The following is a 17,199-nucleotide window of genomic DNA, read 5'->3' as shown; positions in this document are numbered from 1 at the left end:
CCAGTGCCGCCCTAGCACATGCACTTGGGAGCATGATGGTTCAGTGGAACATAATGAAAGAATTGGTGCATGTTGTGCTGTGAGATAATGCTTGAAATATTGCTAAGCGGGGCTCCAGGCAAAAAAAAAGTTATCTAGCAGCCTTTGGCTCCTAAACCCAAAATATTTAGGTGCTAAATCAAATTTTCAGGAGCCAAAATATAGTGATGACCTATGACCCTGCGATGGGTTGGCACCCTGTCCAGGGTGTACCCCGCCTTGTGCCCGATACTCCCTGGGATAGGCTCCAGGTTTCCCTGTGACCCTGAAAAGGATAAAGCAGTATAGAAGATGGATGGATGGATATGACATATCATTGTTAAATGGCTACCCCACACTGCCTTTTCTTTCCCCTCTGTACTGTCTGCCTTTGTTTACTCTGCCTCCCATAGTTTACACAGTGTATTCTTTACATACTCAATATGTGCAATGTTTACATTTATTCATTTAGCAGACGCTTTTATCCAAAGCGACTTACAAATGAGAAAATACAAGTAAAGCGATATATCAAGCAGAGAACAATACAAGTAGTGCTACCGTACAAGATCAATTAATTGAGTTCCAGAAGAAGCAAAGTGTGCAGAGTAGAGGTGTAAGTGACAGAGTAAAATTATTTATTTATTTATTTAATGGGTTGGTTAGGTGTTTATGGAACAGGTGGGTCTTTAGCTGTTTTTGAAGATGGTGAGATATTCTGTGGTCTGAATTGAGGTTGGAAGTTCATTCCACCACTGAGGAACAGATAGTTTGAATGTTCTTGAAAGGGACCTTGAGCCGCGCTTAGTAGGTACTACTAAGGGTTGGTCATTGATCGATCGCAGATTGCGTGAGGGAACTTAAACCTTCAGGAGAGAGTTGAGGTAGGGGGGTGGTGTTCCAGACAAAGTCTTGGAGGTGAGCATCAAGGCCATAAATTTGATGCGGGCGGCTACAGGAAGCCAGTGGAGGGACATGAAGAGGGGTGTGACATGGGTTCTCTTGGGCTGGTTGAAGACGAGGCGTGCTGCTGCATTCTGAATCATTTGGAGGGGTTTGATGGAGCTGGCCGGGAGGCCCTAGAGTAGTGAGTTGCAGTAGTCCAGTTTTGAGACAGCAAGAGCCTGGACTAGTAGCTGTGTAGCCTGTTCGGTGAGGTAGGGTCTGATTTTTCTTGATATTGTACAGGATGAACCTACAGGACCGTGCAGTTGTTGAGATGTGGTTTGTAAAGGTCAAGTTGTCATCGAGAATCACCCCAAGCTTCCTGGCCGTCCTGGTTGGCTTGAGTGTGGTTGAACCGAGCTGTACAGTGAGGTTGTGGTTGATTGAGGGACAGGCTGGGAAGATGAGAAGGTCAGATTTTGCCAGGTTGAGCTTAAGGTGGTGTTCTCTCATCCAGACCGAGATGTCCGACAGGCAAGCAGAGATATGTGCAGAGATGGATGGATCGTCAGGCTGGAAGGACAAATAGAGCTGTCTGTCAACAGCATAGCAATGATATGAGAAGCCATGAGACTCAATCACCTGCCCTAGAGATGTAGTTTAGATAGAAAAGAGCAGTGGACCCAGAACTGACCACTGTGGAACGCCAGTGGTGAGTTGCTGAGTTTCAGAAATACCTCCCCTCCATGATACCTTGAAGGATCTCTCTGAGATAGGATTTCGCCCAGCACAGAACCGTTCCGGTGATGCCCAGGCTGGAGAGAGTTGACGGGAGGATCTGATGGTTCACAGTGTCGAAAGCAGCAGAGAGGTCGAGTAGGATGAGGACAGATGATCTAGAGGTTGCTCTTGCTTCAGTGACAGAAAGCAGAGCAGTCCCTGTGGAGTGATTGCTCTTGAAGCCAGACTGGTTGGTGTCCAGGAGGTATGTGTGAGAAAATTGGAGAGTTGATTAAAAAATGGCTCTTTCAAGAGTTTTGGAAAGAAAAGGGAGGAACGTTCAGTATATCATATTGAATCATATTACCGTACATACTTAAATGTCCAGCCATTTGTTTCTTTTTTTTTTCCACTTTTTTATTCAGCTATGTACAATTAGTTGTTTCCTGCTTTCCTCAGAGTCCGTATCTCCCATCACCACCATGTCAATGTTACTTGGCCAACCAGTGTAGTTAGGTCTGTGCCTTCTTTTGCTTGCAGACAACCAGCGCTTCACACTGGGCTCTGGGTCAAACTGGTCAAGTGAGAACTTGTCCTCTGTACTGATCCTCACTAAGTCTTCGTGTGTTTTAACACAAGGAACTGCGCACTTTTGACTTTATTCTATTCTGTGCTGAGAATCCTCTTTCGCAGGGTTTGGATGGGCAGGGAATTAGGGAGTCTGATATTTTTCGTTTGCGCATTTCGTTTTCTTGTCAGCTGGCTAACGTTAGTTAACTACGCAGTTAGCTAGCCTACATATAATGTATAAATTCCAATGAACTAAACCACATCAAACTATATTAAACACCTTTAATAAAGTTAACACTTCCAACTTTTTAACCTGATAAACGTGACGTTAAACCCGTTTCTGTTCAGCTATACAGCCGATGCTTCAACCACTGCAGGACAAGAGTGCAGAGTTTCTTTATTGGAAACCATACAGGAGTGCACGCGATAGGGCAGGTAGACGCAGGCGCAAGAGCAGACGAGAGTTCAGTAGCCTAACACGACGTATGCTAATTTCTATTTAATTTGTTTTTAAATTTTGTTTGTGGATAACAGTGGCGACTGGCAGAAAAAACATGGTCACAAAATTAAAAAGTTAGTCGCATTGGCAACCATTTTAGTCGCCATCCGGAACCCTGCTAAGGCCATGGAAGATTGTGGTTTGAACAGTCTTGGATGCATGGCTCAGGCTCTTCAGTTAACTTCTGAAAACTGAGCAGAGTTCAGTTCTGAGCAGAGTTTGGTATAACGCGTTACAAAGTTTTCTGTAGTCTAATTACATTTTCTGCTAATGCAGTAATGTAACTCATTACATTTTAAATTCATGTAATTTGATTGCTGATGTCAATACAATTACATTATAAATTTATTGTTAAGAAAACAATAAGTAAAATGCATTTTTAAAATAAATCACGGTTTTTGCCCCGAAGATTTTTCTTTAGCCCTGAATAATTCTCCACTTGGAGAAGTTTGTCACTACGTAATTGATGTCAGTAAAAGAAGAAGGTGGTGTTGTCATTTTATATCTTCAATGAACGGAGGCGAGACCAATCAGACTCAATTCTGCCAAACATCAGCTCACATTCAGTGTGAGGAAAAATTGAGATATGGCTTTTTTTTGTTTCTTTCTTTCAACCCCAGTAAAGGGGTTGAAACTGAAACATCCTCTGATGCTGAGCAGGAAAACAAGGTGTATATGTCTGAGTTCCAGTTTACGTGAACATGATATAAGCAGAGCGTAAGGAAAGATTATGTACTTTGCATGGCTCTGTAGCAGTAAATCCCTCCCCTTGGCTAGCGAAACCAAACTAGCCTAGTTAGAAAAGTTTTATATTTTATCGGTCTGGTAATTCTGCAAACCTTCAGTACGTTTACATGGCCTATAACAATCTGATATTAACCTGATTAAGGCAATACTCTGATTAAGAAACTACCATGTAAACAGCAATTTTTTTATTATCTTAATCCGATTAAGGTCATACTCTGACTAAACACAAATCGAATGAAGACATGTGGAGTATTCATGTTTTAGTCGCATTATCGACGTGTATTACAGATATGTGAACACTTTAATCACACTAACATCGTGTGGGAGTTTTCACTGCATTTTGCGACAGGACACGTACACACACGGCAGTGCTCAACCGTTTGACAGCAAGCAAGAGAGCACAGCTGCGTCCCCAACCGCGTACTTACCTACTATATAGTAAATGAAATGCATGTATCCCGGCTGATATGTAGAAGGTAATTATGTGGTTTTGGACGCAGCCCATGGCTTCAGTCAGTCATCTATTTGCACGTACAGCATGACAAATATTTAACCGCATTTGAAGCGTTCATAAAAATAAAAACACCCGAAACTGTATACGGTACCATAACAAAGACAGACTGTATGTTGATGCGTGAAATTCTGGAGGGAATGTCGGACGGCATGGCGCGGTGATGTAATGATGAGTGCCATTAATTGATCTATGTTCTATAACATGTAAAACAGGAACATGAAAGGAGTATTCTAAAAGCGACTCATGTAAACACCTTAAGCAGGATATTGTCTTATTCAGAATAAGGTCAATAATTAGATTACTGCTGTCCATGTAAACGTAGTCAGTGATAGCACCCGAGGCAAGTGTTAAGATAAATCCAATTTTTTCTGATCATGTCATACATTGACGTGTGATAAAATTACTGAAAGAACTGAGTGTCACTTTGTAGTGTATTTTTGTAGGTTTGATGGAATCTGAAAGTAATTAGTAATCTGATTACTTTTTACATGCAGTAATCAGTAATGTAGTTAGATTACAATTTAAAAGTGGTAATTAGTCATGTGTAGCGGTTTACTTTTTTTTTTTGAGTAACTTAACCAACACTGTTTCTGAGCCAGCGCAGCATCTCCGACTGTATGACGATGGGCAGAAAGATAGTTGGACAATTTAAACATTCTTAGCTCACCATTTACCGACTCGGAGAGATGCAGAGTTAGGATTGTCAAAAAGATGCTTCAACAAAGCACTCGGACACACATACTCGTATATATGATGTTGAGTTTATTAGAGCAGAAGCGGGGACTTGGTGCATAAGGGGTAGAATACAAGCTTTCCGAATTCCCTCGCAGTTAAGGTTTTAAAATAATAGCAGTTGTCCACTGTATGTTTGCATTTTGTTTTTTTAATCACACTCCCAAAAATGTATGACAAGGTTTAGGTTTATCGGCCAATATATTGGTTATCGACTTCAAAATATAAAGAATTATTGGTTATAAGCATCGTCCGAAATTTCCATATCGGTGCATCCCTAATAAGGGGAATCAAGATTTTATTCACAGCTCTAAAAAAGTCAGTAGAGAGGGCCTCAACACTAATAACTTTTAATTACAATTATTTAGTTTATCAATAAATTTGAAGAAAACAAAAACATGATTTGCAAAACAAATTAATCTAAAAAAAAGAGACAGGACAAGTTTTTTTCCCATAGCGCTGTATAACTTTTCAGAAAAGATTTTTCACATTTACTTGGTTCTTGGCTCCTTCATACCCATTTTATACCTTTTTTGTTCATTTGTTGTTTTTTTGGTTTTAAAGATCACCATTGTGGTGTTTTTTGGGAAAGTAACTCTAATCAATCAGCTACTGTAATGAAAACCAGCTAGTGCTTTGCATGTTTGCATTTCACACTCACTAGCTACTGAACACCTCTAAAGGTCTGATCCTTGATCCTGTCCTGCCACTCAGAAACTGTTAGGATTGAGTCTATAATGCTTATTGCACAGAAATGTCCAGAACATTATGGTAAATTATAAAATGTCTTGAAACACATTAGGCTAAATCACATAAACTCCAAAAGATTAATGAAGACGACTTCAGGTGATCATGACTTTCATATTTCATTTACATTTTATATATCCTTAAAATTATTAAACCAAACTGTTATCTGCAAACTGTAATATATTCACAAAGTGTAGATGCTCCAGTACTCAGAACATGACTTTTGTCCATTTCTACTGTATCTATTTAGAATTATTTGAAGATGAATTTCCTTTTTTTGTATTGCTTTCATGTAGAGCTGCAACACCTAATTGATAATAATTGATTATGAAAATCGTTGTCAACGAATCTCATTATCGATTAGTTGGTCTGTGCGTGGCACATTTACTCATTGTTACTTCTGTTCCGAAAACACGCTTTGGAGCGTAAATACTAAAGTTGTGTACTAAATGACTTACTATACACTTTCACTATGCACTCTGTACTCTACCTAGAGCAGTTTTTCTCAGCTGTGGGTCTGCGGACCCCTAGTGGTCAGTGGTGTAATTGCAGGGTATCTGTAGGAATGTGTTAAATGTTTAAATATTATGTGTATATATATTTTTGTTAAATGTATAAAACCATATTCAAATGAGATGTTTTAAAATGAATCATTTTGGTTATTCGCAAATATCACATTAGCTGAGCTGATGATCATTCATTGATTGGATTTATTTTAAATTTATTTACGAATGAAATTATAATTTGCAAAAACCTATGAGTGGTAGACAGGTTCAAGTGTTCCATTGATGCATAAAATAAACAAAAGAGAATTCATTGAATCAAATTAAATGGCATACCAACAATAAAATGTAAAAAAAAATCTTAATGTTTTGATTAAATTTTAATGTTAATATTATTAATGTTAAATATTAATAAGATAAAGCAACATACATAGAAATGACTGTTTAATATATAGCCTATCGTTGTTGTGGAGTGAGGGGATCCTTGTGGATTGTTCGAAATATGCTAGGGGTCCAAAGCTCACAAAAGGTTGAACTACTTGTCTAGTGTATGAATTTTAGAAAGGTAATATAGTCTCTAATTGAACACATTCGTTTTTTACTAACCTGAAAGTTTGCCCCCCCCCCCCCCCCATCTGATTGATTGAAAAAATTGACCAACTAATTGATTATGAAAATAGTCGTTAGTTGCAGCCCTACTTTCATGCTATATTGACAACACATTAAGACGAATGTTGCTGCCACCTCCCTATACCCTTTGTACTGGACTGTTGTTCATTTTGTTCTTGTATATTACTGTCAGTTTTAAGTTCCTCTGTATGCACATTTGTAACTACCTTACTTGGACTGATTAAACTGGATGGACAGTGAGTGGGTACAACAGTGCCTCTAAGAATTTTTTATGGTACAAGCTGTGAGTGCAAACAGCATAACATGTCATTGCTGATGAACTTGTCATCCTCCTGGACAAAATCAAACGCTAAACAAGCAAGAGCCACAGCATGACAAGAAATTCCAGCCACCCAGTCTACAGCCTGTAATATTACAGAAATGTCCAGAACCAGCTGGTCTTGGGACAGCTTTTTCCACCCTCACCACCTGCATATGATGATCATGCTACACCTTATCGGATCATGCTACACCTTATTTCCATTGCCTTGTTCACAACAGTACACTGCATTATCACACTACCAGCTGACACCCCACTCATCTTTTAGATTCTGTCCAGGAGAAAAAGCAACTCAGCTATAAAGCAGTAGACCACACAGTCTCTCAGAGCTGGGTCGCTGAGTGCAGAAGCACGTAGGGAGTACAAATCACCCATCGTGTGTTGCATCACCCTTCACAGAGTTCCAAACTGTCTCTGGAATCAACATCAGCACAAGAACTGCATCTCAGGAGCTTCATGAAATGGATTTCCATGGTCGAGTAGCTGCACCAAGCTTAAGATCACTACACGCAATACCAAATGTGTCTGGAGTGGTGTAAAGCACACGGTCACTGGACTCTGGAATGGTGGAAACGTGTTCTTTGGAGTGATGAATCACGCTTCACTATCTGGCAGTCTGATGGACGAATCTGGGTCTTGCGGATGCCGGGAGAACGTTACCTGCTGGACTGCATAGTGATAAGAGTAGTGTGGTGGTGGAGGAGGGATGATGGTGTGAGGCTGGTTTTCAGAGTTTGGGCCCCTTATTTCCAGTGAAGTGTAATGTAGCCTTAAAAGTAACGTCATATAAAGACATTGTTGACAAGTGTACACTTCCAACTTTATGGCAACAGTTTAGGGAAGAACCTTTCCTGTTCCTGCATAACAATGCCCCTGTGCACAAAGCCAGCTTCATAAAGACATGGTTTGATGAGGAACTCAAGTGACCTGTATGGAGCCCTGACCTCAACCCGACTGAACACTTTTGGGATGGACAATTATACTTTGCAGTATTTATTTTCTTCTATAATAAGTAAGAGTCAGAATGTGTTAAGCCCTTCCATTGGAAATGCTTGATGGGAATAATATGATTTTAAATATTGTCATCACAAAAGAGGGTGTGGTCTGCTTAAAACAGGAAGTCGAAAAATTATGTACACTTGGCTATTTTTTTTCAAAAGGGTGTAAAATTGTCATGAATAATTTATTCCATGTATTAATGATGCTTATATACAGATGTCCAACTAACAAATTTGTAATTAATTTAGTTTGTGTCGTGTGTGTGTGTGTATATATATATATATATATATATATATATATATAAACTAAATCATTTTCAAAAACATTACGTGGTATATTGGTATATACAGTGTTTATACTATAATAAGTGGAGAGATGGAAAGTTAAGGGATATAATGGATATATGAAACAATTGTTTTTAATTTTATTTATTTATTTTTTCTTTCTTTCTTTGTTTTAAATTTTTTAATTTTTTTAATTTTATTTATTTATTTATTTTTTTAAATGAAACCTCTCAGGGTTTTCCGTGTTTTTTCAGAGGGCTTACGTGTTGTCTGGGTTATGGAGTGGCGGTGGTTTGAGGGTTTGAATTAGGGATGCACTGAATGTTCGGCAAGAAAATAGCAAAAAAAGCATTTTCGGTCTTCGGCCGAGTAAGTGAAAAGGCCGAATAAATTTGACCGAACAATGACGTGTTTGGTGACGTGACCAAATAGCCTAGCAACCAGAGTGAGATGTGCGAATGTCACGATCTCGGCGCTACGTGAACGAGTGCTCAGCGAGCGCATGCTCTTCGGATGTTGACAACCGTGACATTGTTTACTGTGGACACGTGTGTTTGTTTTGTCATTGGTTGTTGTTCGGGGGTGTGGCTTTATCACCTTAGCGCTGATTATATTCGGGATATATACCGGTCGCATCCCTGTACACCTCGCGGAGTATTCTGTCACGTCGTGAGACGTAAGGGAGTAGAGTACGGAAGCAGGTGCAGGTAACGACGTATTTATTTAAGGGCAGGCAGACAAATCCAAATCGTAATCCAAAAAAAGTAGTCAAGACAGGCAAAGGGTTAGGCGATCGGCAAACGGGCATAAATGGGTCAAAGCAGGAATCAGAGTCGCGATCACAGAAAACAGGGTCAAAACACAAAACAAGAAACATGAGCTAGTACTATGGACTGGGAGTGTAAAAACCAGTGGGGACTAAATGAACTAATCTATAGTTTAAACTAACTAAATCTATCAAGGATCATAACATTAACAATGTATCTAACTATCCTATATCTACTGTAATACTCCGCGAGGTGTACAGGGATGCGAGCGGTATTTATCCCTAATATAATCAGCCGTATAGAACCATTTTTTGCACTCTTGTCAATGCACTTTTTTATGCACATTTTTGTTGTAGGTTACATTCTTTCAGCAGTCAGTTATAGGCCTAACATAGGCTATTCAAGGGGGGCTCAAAGATGACCACATAAATATTTTTATTTTACTAATTTATTTTGTTATATTGTGCCTTGTTGGTAGCCTATGCCTGCAAGAATGAAAAAAAATGTTCAGTGTTAAATAATTTGAAATTGTAGTTTTTGTAATTGATTTTTTTTTCTTTGAAAAGCAAGAGAAAATAGTAAAAAGCACGTTTTGACTATTGAATTTATGCAATGGTGAAAAAAATGGCAAAATAAATGGAAAAAACATGTTCGGTCTTCGGACAAGTTTTCGTTATATTCGCTTATGGCTTCGGCCAAGAATTTTCATTTCGGTGCATCCCTAGTTTGAAGTTATTCTAAGGAAATTAAGTTATTCATTTTTTTTTTTTCACTTTGATTTTTGTCCGTTATCCTTACCACATATTTGAAAGAAATCTGGTAACACACATTCTACTTATAGACAAATGTCTTCATTTGACCAAATAACATGTTGAAGTAAATATGTAATTATTTGAAAATGCAACCAAAGAACATAAATCAAGAAATTCTGTCTCCTTTAGTTCAACATTTATTTCCCCTGCAAACGTCACAGCCCTCTTTTGAACACTTATTTATCCTAAAATTAAAGAGAGTATTGACTGACTGACATACCTTACTCGACCTGTTCTATACCTGACTTCATCTGATTTACCTGCTTTTATATTGGGCTCTCTTCTAACAGTTTCTGTGTGAGTCTTGGACACACAATGGGTGGTGCTTTAACAAAGGTGACACACCATCCCATCAGGTGTTTTCAGTAGCCAGCTGTGGTGTTTGGTCCAGGCAGGTCAAACCCACTGGACCTAGGTGCAGCTGACTCCTGCTTTCCCTCAGCATTTTTCTGTCCCTCAACTTGATTGGGGTTTTCTCCATCTAAGAATCTGATATCTAAGGCAGTTAGTTTGTGGTCTAAGCAAAAACTGTGATCAGATAAATATGTACAGTAATTAATAGATATGTCTAACTGTGGCCATCTGACTTGGCACAGCTTAATTACCATGGCCTTTGATCAAAAAAGGATAAGATCTTTTTCATGATCTGTAAATCAAATGAACAGATTCAGGAACTCCTTATAAAGGAATCTTATCTTAATATAAGATTCAACAACTGAGACATAAACTGAACAAGTTTCAGACATTTGATGAACAGAAATGGAATAATGAGTCCCTGAACAAAGGGTCGGATCAATGTTAAAAGTAACAGTCAGTATGTGGTGGCCTCCCGCTGCTTTAAGTACTACAGTGCATCTCATCTTCATGGACTGCACCAGATTTGTCAGTTCTTGCTGTGAGATGGTACTCCACTCTTCTACCAAGGCATTCGCAAATTCTCGATCACGTCCAGGGCTGACACACGGTTACATGTAACTTTCCACTACAAGGATGATCGGCTGTCCTTCCTGTCTCCCTGTAGCACTTACTTGGGCATCTTACGTTACATACATTGCAGATTAATAAACTGCAGAGTAATAAACTGCAGTCCTCACGCCTCCCTGCAGCAGGCCTATGGCATGTTCACGCATGTGAGCAGGCACCCTAGGCATCTTCTGGTTTTTTTTCCAGAGTCAGTAGAAAGGTCACTTTAGTGTCCTAAGTTATTGTAGCTGTGACCTTAATAGCTTACCTCCTGTAAACCGTTAGTGTCTTAAGGACTGTTCCGCAAGTGCAATAATTGTTTATGGTTCATTGAACAAGCATAAACGTTAATTATTTTTACCAGTGGCCAAAAAATGGTATTTTTGTCTGTTTTGGGGGTACCTGTGTTCAATATTGATTGATTTGTTTTGTGATCCCACACACCAAAGTAGTGGTTAATGGTTCATTTGAAAGTAGACAAGACTTAGAATTAGTAGTTATTTCAAGTATTTCTTCTTTTACCTAGCCTACCTAGCGCAATATTGTCTCAGAAATAAAAAAAGAAACTAAACAAAAAAGGTTGTTTACTTTTAACACAAATGTTTCTATCTTCACAGAGAATGCTGTTATCAGCCCCATTCCTGGTCTCGAATATGCCCCAAGTACTTGTCCATTAACCACCAAAATATGAAGTTCTCTAACCACTAAAATTGTGTAAGGTTATCCAAATACGGGTAAAAATGTCTCAAAATGGCCCCAAATCCCTCCAAATGGCATAAAAACTCCCCAGATGGCACAAAGTCTTTAAAAATTGCAGACTTCTAGAAATGGCAAACATTTCTTTAAAAAAAAAAGGCACAAAATAACCTCCAAATGGCACAAGATGAAAACAAATGGCAATAACATGAACGTTATACAATGTGTAATTTCACACACAAAAAAAGTCTGTGTACTCATTGTTTATTAAAATAGCTCCAGAACCCTGTTAGCCAGCACTTTCACATAATATTCTATTCACATAATATAGGCATGCAGAAGGTGCCGTTTCCACCTCCTATGACATGGATGTGGGGTTGGATTTTAGGAGGCAAAAAAAATATTTAAAATCAGAAAAGTGTCAAATGGGAACTAGAAAATGGAGAACATGAACCGAAGTGCATATCATTTGAACAAGTAAAAGACTGTTTGAAAATCGTTCTGAATGATTGAGCTCTTTAACACTAGGATAAAGGTGATGCTATAACAGCAGAGATGAGCATAGCTTCGTACATAGAACACTTGTTCTTGGTGCAGTCAACTTACAGGTGGATAAACTTACAGGCTAAATTACATAAACTCCAAAAGATTAATGAAATAAAATACTAAAAATAATAAAAGACGACTTCAGGTGATCATGATCATGGCTTTCTTATTTCATTTACATTTTATATTTCCATAAAGTGTAGGTGCTCCATTACTCATAACATGACTTTTATCCATTTCTGCTATATCTGTTTAGAATAATTTGAAGATGAATTTCTATTTTGTATTACTTTCATGCTTTATTGACAACACATTAAGACGAGTGTTACTGCCACCTCCCTCTACCCTTTGTAGTGGACTGTTCATTTTGTTCTTGTATATTACTGTCAGTTTTAAGTTCCTCTGTATACACATTTCTAAGGACCTTACTTGGATAGTGAGTGGGTAAAACAGTGCCTCTAAGAATTTTTTTTTATGGCTTTGTGTGTGGTACAAACAGCTTAATATGTCATTGCTGATGAGCTTCTTATCCTACTGGACTAAATCAAACGCTAAACAAGCAAGAACTTGGAGGACTCCAGTGACAACCTGTGAAGCTCTGGTGAACTCCATGCCTAAGAGGGTAAAGGCAGGGCTGGAAATTAATGGTGGCCACATAAAATTTTGACACTTTGAGCCCAATTTGGAAATTTTCACTTGGGGGTGTACTCACTTTTGTTGCCAGCAGTTTAGACATTAATGGCTGTCTGAGTTATTTTGAGGGGACAGCAAATTTACACTGTGTAGTTAAAGGGCACAGACACACAGGAGGCCGTTTGTCAGGTGGTCAGGGAAGTTTGCTTTTATTTTCTTTGCCCTTTTAGGGGTGAGGAGGTGTGTGTGTGTGTGTGTGTGTGTGTGTGTGTGTGTGTGGGTTTGCGTGCGGCTGGCGTTGCAGAGTTCTTCCGGGGGTGTGTCTGAGCTTCGCGGAAGCGTGAGGGCTTTCTCGTGCTGTCAGGCAACGCCGCGTGTGTGTTCAGCGAGCAGTGGCCTCGTCGGGATCCGAGTCGTCTGGAAGAGAGAACAAACACGCACACACAGAGAGAGAGAGAGGGCGATTAGTAAATGCCAAAGTCAAACAAATGATGGGTATTGGGGAGAAGCGACGCGCACATGTCACGAGATACTTCTCTCTGGACGAGTGGAAGAGTGGCCTCTTATACTTTTCCCTCGTCTGCTGGAAGTTGGATTTTTCCGATCGGCGCACCAATCGCCGGCCGGAGGTGGGTCAGCGGCTTCACCCCACTGTCACGTGCTTTCTGGTCGCCGTTGGTTTTGACACGGGGCTGTCCCTTCTGTGCCTGCACGGTAGTCTGGGAAGGAGCAATACCTTGCACGCCAGCTTTCGGACTTTCGTTGCGACAACTGTTACACAAGCTGTAAACTCACATTCTGAAAGTGTCCTTTTTTTTTAGAGCAGATAAAATAAAAAAGGGAGTTCATATATATATCAGACTGCATGAATTTGTTGATGAAAACCATGTGCAGTAAAATAATAATATTTAAGGAGGTGACTCATCATGATATTGAATCATTGACAGGAAAATCGTATCGAATCATGAGACCAGTGAAGATTCACACCTCTATCAGAAACTACGGCCAAATTTGGGCAGATAACACCATGACCTTGAGGAAGAGGAAGAGGCAAAAGGTGATAAAACACAAAACTGAGGGAAATTTGTGCTGCTTTAGTTTGAATAAGTTATATTAATCCGTACTTCAAAGTAGTTCAAGCTTTGTTGACAAAATAACCCTTGTAAAGAGCTTCAACTATTAAGAATTTTCAACTGTTAAATAATTGCCAACTATTCTGCATGGTGAAGTAAATAATGTTAAAATGTTGTAAAATAAAACATGGAAAAAGTCCAAACGGGTGAATAAACGTGCACACACAGATCTACCAAATGAGCAATGTACTTACTTAGAATCCCATCGACTTAGGACTTGTCCAGGACTTCTTTCCCTTCTGGCACCTTTCCGTGTTTTCCAAATGGCACTGCGTTTTGGCACTCCTCTGCACTGAAGAATTCGTCAAAAAGAAGATGGAATAAGCGAAGGCAGTCCTTCCTTGCCTCTGCATGGATTGCAGCTAAGCAGGTAGAGGACAGAAAGAAGCCACTATCTGGATACAGCTCTTGCTTCCCAGATCTGGTTTTTGTAGCCATAACAGCAGCCTGGGGTTGTATCTGTTCAACTGTCTCCAGAAAGCACCTTAATGTCTCAAGTTGTTCACCTCCTGTAACACAGATGACTTATTACTTTACAGGAATACAGCAATGTTTAAGAAATCAAGAATAGGAAGGAACAACTACAAAATCCTAGGCTTCTATGGCATAAAATATATTTACTAAGTAGTTTATGGCTTTTAACTTTTAGCTTAAGCACTCAGTAACTCCCAAATGTCCATAATTAATTTATGGCACAAAATTTAGTAAAGCTAAAAAAAAGATATAAAACATGATTACAATCAAATATTCCACAATTATCCATTATTATTAATTTTACAGTGCTTGGGCATATTGAGTAGCACTTCAGGTTCCTTAGGTGAATATTGAAAAGACAAAAGGTGATAAAGGAACAATGAAATCTTGAAGCGACATAATTACACAACAGGGGGAAAAAAGTACTTACTGATACTAAATAGCACATCCTCTAGTTTCCCCTTCTCCTCCATTAATTTTGCAACCTCTGCCTGACATGCCTTGCATGGCTTCCATGCTCTGCCTTCTCTTAATTCAGTTCTCATACATGGTCATCCATATTCTGGTAGTGGATCAGACTCAATGATACAAGTATCTGCAGATGAGCCTGAGCTTGAAGAAATCTCAAATTCAGATATACTAGCTTGACTCTCCTCAGTATGAACAGCAGATGATCTCTTAGGTATAGTGGGACTGTACAACATTCTATGAAAGCTTTCTTTTACTGTTGTTATTTGGGGTTGTTGATTTCTGTTGCTGATCCAAATCCACCAAAACAGGCAGCTGTTGCAATTGGTCTGGAGGCCGGAGCTGTACAGTGTGAAGCTGGTGATGCTGTGGATACTTAGGATGGCTGTGGCAAAGTGTTGGTGGAGTGGTTGGATACTGGTGGAGAGACTGGGTGTATAGAGGCTTGTACTGTGGCCCGGGAGTTGAGACTGGTACTGTGGCCCAGAAGGTGGAGATGACTGGTTAGGTGGAGGCTGGTATTGTGGCCCAGGAGGTGAAGATGACTGGGTAGGTGGAGGGTTAATGACACTGTGCTCCACAGATTTTGGGTATTGCTGTGCAGAGGTGGACTGAACGGTTTGAGGCACCTCCTTTTTTTTTTTTTTTTTTTTTTTTTTTTTTTTTTTAAATTCAGTTCAGTTTTATTTGTATAGCACGTTTTACAATAGACATTGTCTCAAAGCAGCTTTACAGAAATATCAACATGGTATATAGATATTACAGATGTTCTTATTAATGTCCTCCTTTGAGCCCTTCTCGACATCCACTGTCTTGTTAGCTGTTCCAATGTAGTCCACTGTGGCATTGTAGAACTTGTTGTCAGACCATCTTGCTAGTACTACATCACCTGGCTTCAGATCTCTCAAGCAAGTAATGAGTGTATCATCTTTGCAAAAAATTTTAAAGGTCTGTGATGTTCTAACCAGAGTATCCATGGTCAAATGTCAAAAATACAAAAAGACCTGTAAATGAAGACTGAGTAAACAATAAGTACTAAGATATCATAACTTTAATTAAACATACTACAATATCTCCATTCATAAATGAATAAACTACTCAGAATAGTTTTGGGCAATGCGTAATGACATCTCAATGTCCAAAGTTAAATATCACAATGAACATGGTATCGGCCCAGGAGGTGAATGAGTAGTGTTGTTAAATTAATTATTTTGGTATTTGGATCGTCCCATGCCTCATAGAAATCACATGTGATAGTGACCACAACAACATTAAAAATACTCAGTGCTCAACTGCTGTTCCCTCTCCTGCTCTCCATTATCACTTCTGTGTTGACAAAATGACTATGGAGCTGGACCGAAAATGATATGAGTATGTACAGTTGCACAGTGGTTGGTTCTAGGCCTGTTTTATTTCAGTATTTGATAGTAAGGTTAAAATGATCTAATATGTTGAAAACCAAGTAGCTTTTTACTATATTTATAATTAATTCAGGCTACCAGGTAGGGTACACTTGACCCTAACCCTAGAAACTAAATACCAGTTAAGATTTTTATCATATCATCCAAAATAAGATTAGGAAAGATCAAGAAAGATTTATTACAGAAATAACAAAATTAAAACATGTGCAGTAAAATGACAATGATTCAGTTACCATCCTGGTCATGTTTGGGTGAGCTGTGGTCTGGTTCATAAAATCCTCATAATTTTTGGTTGGATGTGTGCTCTTTCGGGCATTTTTTTAATTTTTTTTTTTTTTTTTATTTCCTGCCTGGCATTCCATTCTGTGAAATACATAAAAGTACAGCACATGTAAATGGAAAAAAAAGGCAGTTCTAGGTTAATTTTGTCATTTTGTTACGTCTCAGAATTTGTGACACTTTGCTAAATTGAACCATTTTAGAACACTCAAGAAACGATAAACATGCTCAAATATACCTCCAAAATACCAAATTAAGACACCAATACTTTAAGGAACAGCCAAGAAAAATTCATGCTGTGATTGACATTTGGAGATTCCACAGTAAGAACTGCACTTTTAACTTCATACAAAAAAAAAATGAACATAAAGGTGTTTGTGTTTTATTAACATAGAGTATGCAAAGGGGACACCCTCAGGTACCCACACAACCCAGTTTCAGCGATTTGAAAATGACAGACAGTTTTTCCCTCACCAAAGTATCCTAACTTTGGAGCAATATTTAGCCCCCAACAACCTGCCTGGTCTAGTTTCATTTGATAGGTACCTTCACTGGCATCCTCGGTGAGGTTTATGAGGTTACCTTGGAGCTGTAGCTTAGAAGATGAGCCCCCTACACCCTCTGAAAGAGTAATACGGTCGAGGTCATGGGCATCCCCGCGGGTTTTAAGAGGTTCTCCCCTACCATGCTGCAGTAGCTAATAGTTAGCTAACATTTAAAAGTACATTGTGGTCAAGGTTTAAGGCTAACTAACCTTAGTATATGTGCACCAGATTCTTCAAAAGGTTTCAGAACACATATACATACCTTCTCATTACAAAATTACACTTAGCAAAGACTTAA

The 17,199-nt window shown here is 39.0% G+C and overlaps 1 long non-coding RNA gene across 1 annotated transcript in view; it reads left to right on the top strand.

Annotated features, from left to right (window-relative positions):
* Positions 1 to 17,199, top strand: part of LOC108272425 (uncharacterized) — a 41,593-nt gene that overhangs the window by 1,370 nt on the left and 23,024 nt on the right. The gene's annotated exons all lie outside the window — the stretch shown is intronic.

This window comes from Ictalurus punctatus, chromosome 12, assembly GCF_001660625.3.
Source record: "Ictalurus punctatus breed USDA103 chromosome 12, Coco_2.0, whole genome shotgun sequence".
Classification (NCBI taxonomy): domain Eukaryota; kingdom Metazoa; phylum Chordata; class Actinopteri; order Siluriformes; family Ictaluridae; genus Ictalurus; species Ictalurus punctatus.
Note: the sequence above shows the minus strand (reverse complement) of the source record. Positions and strands in the feature narration are given on the sequence as shown.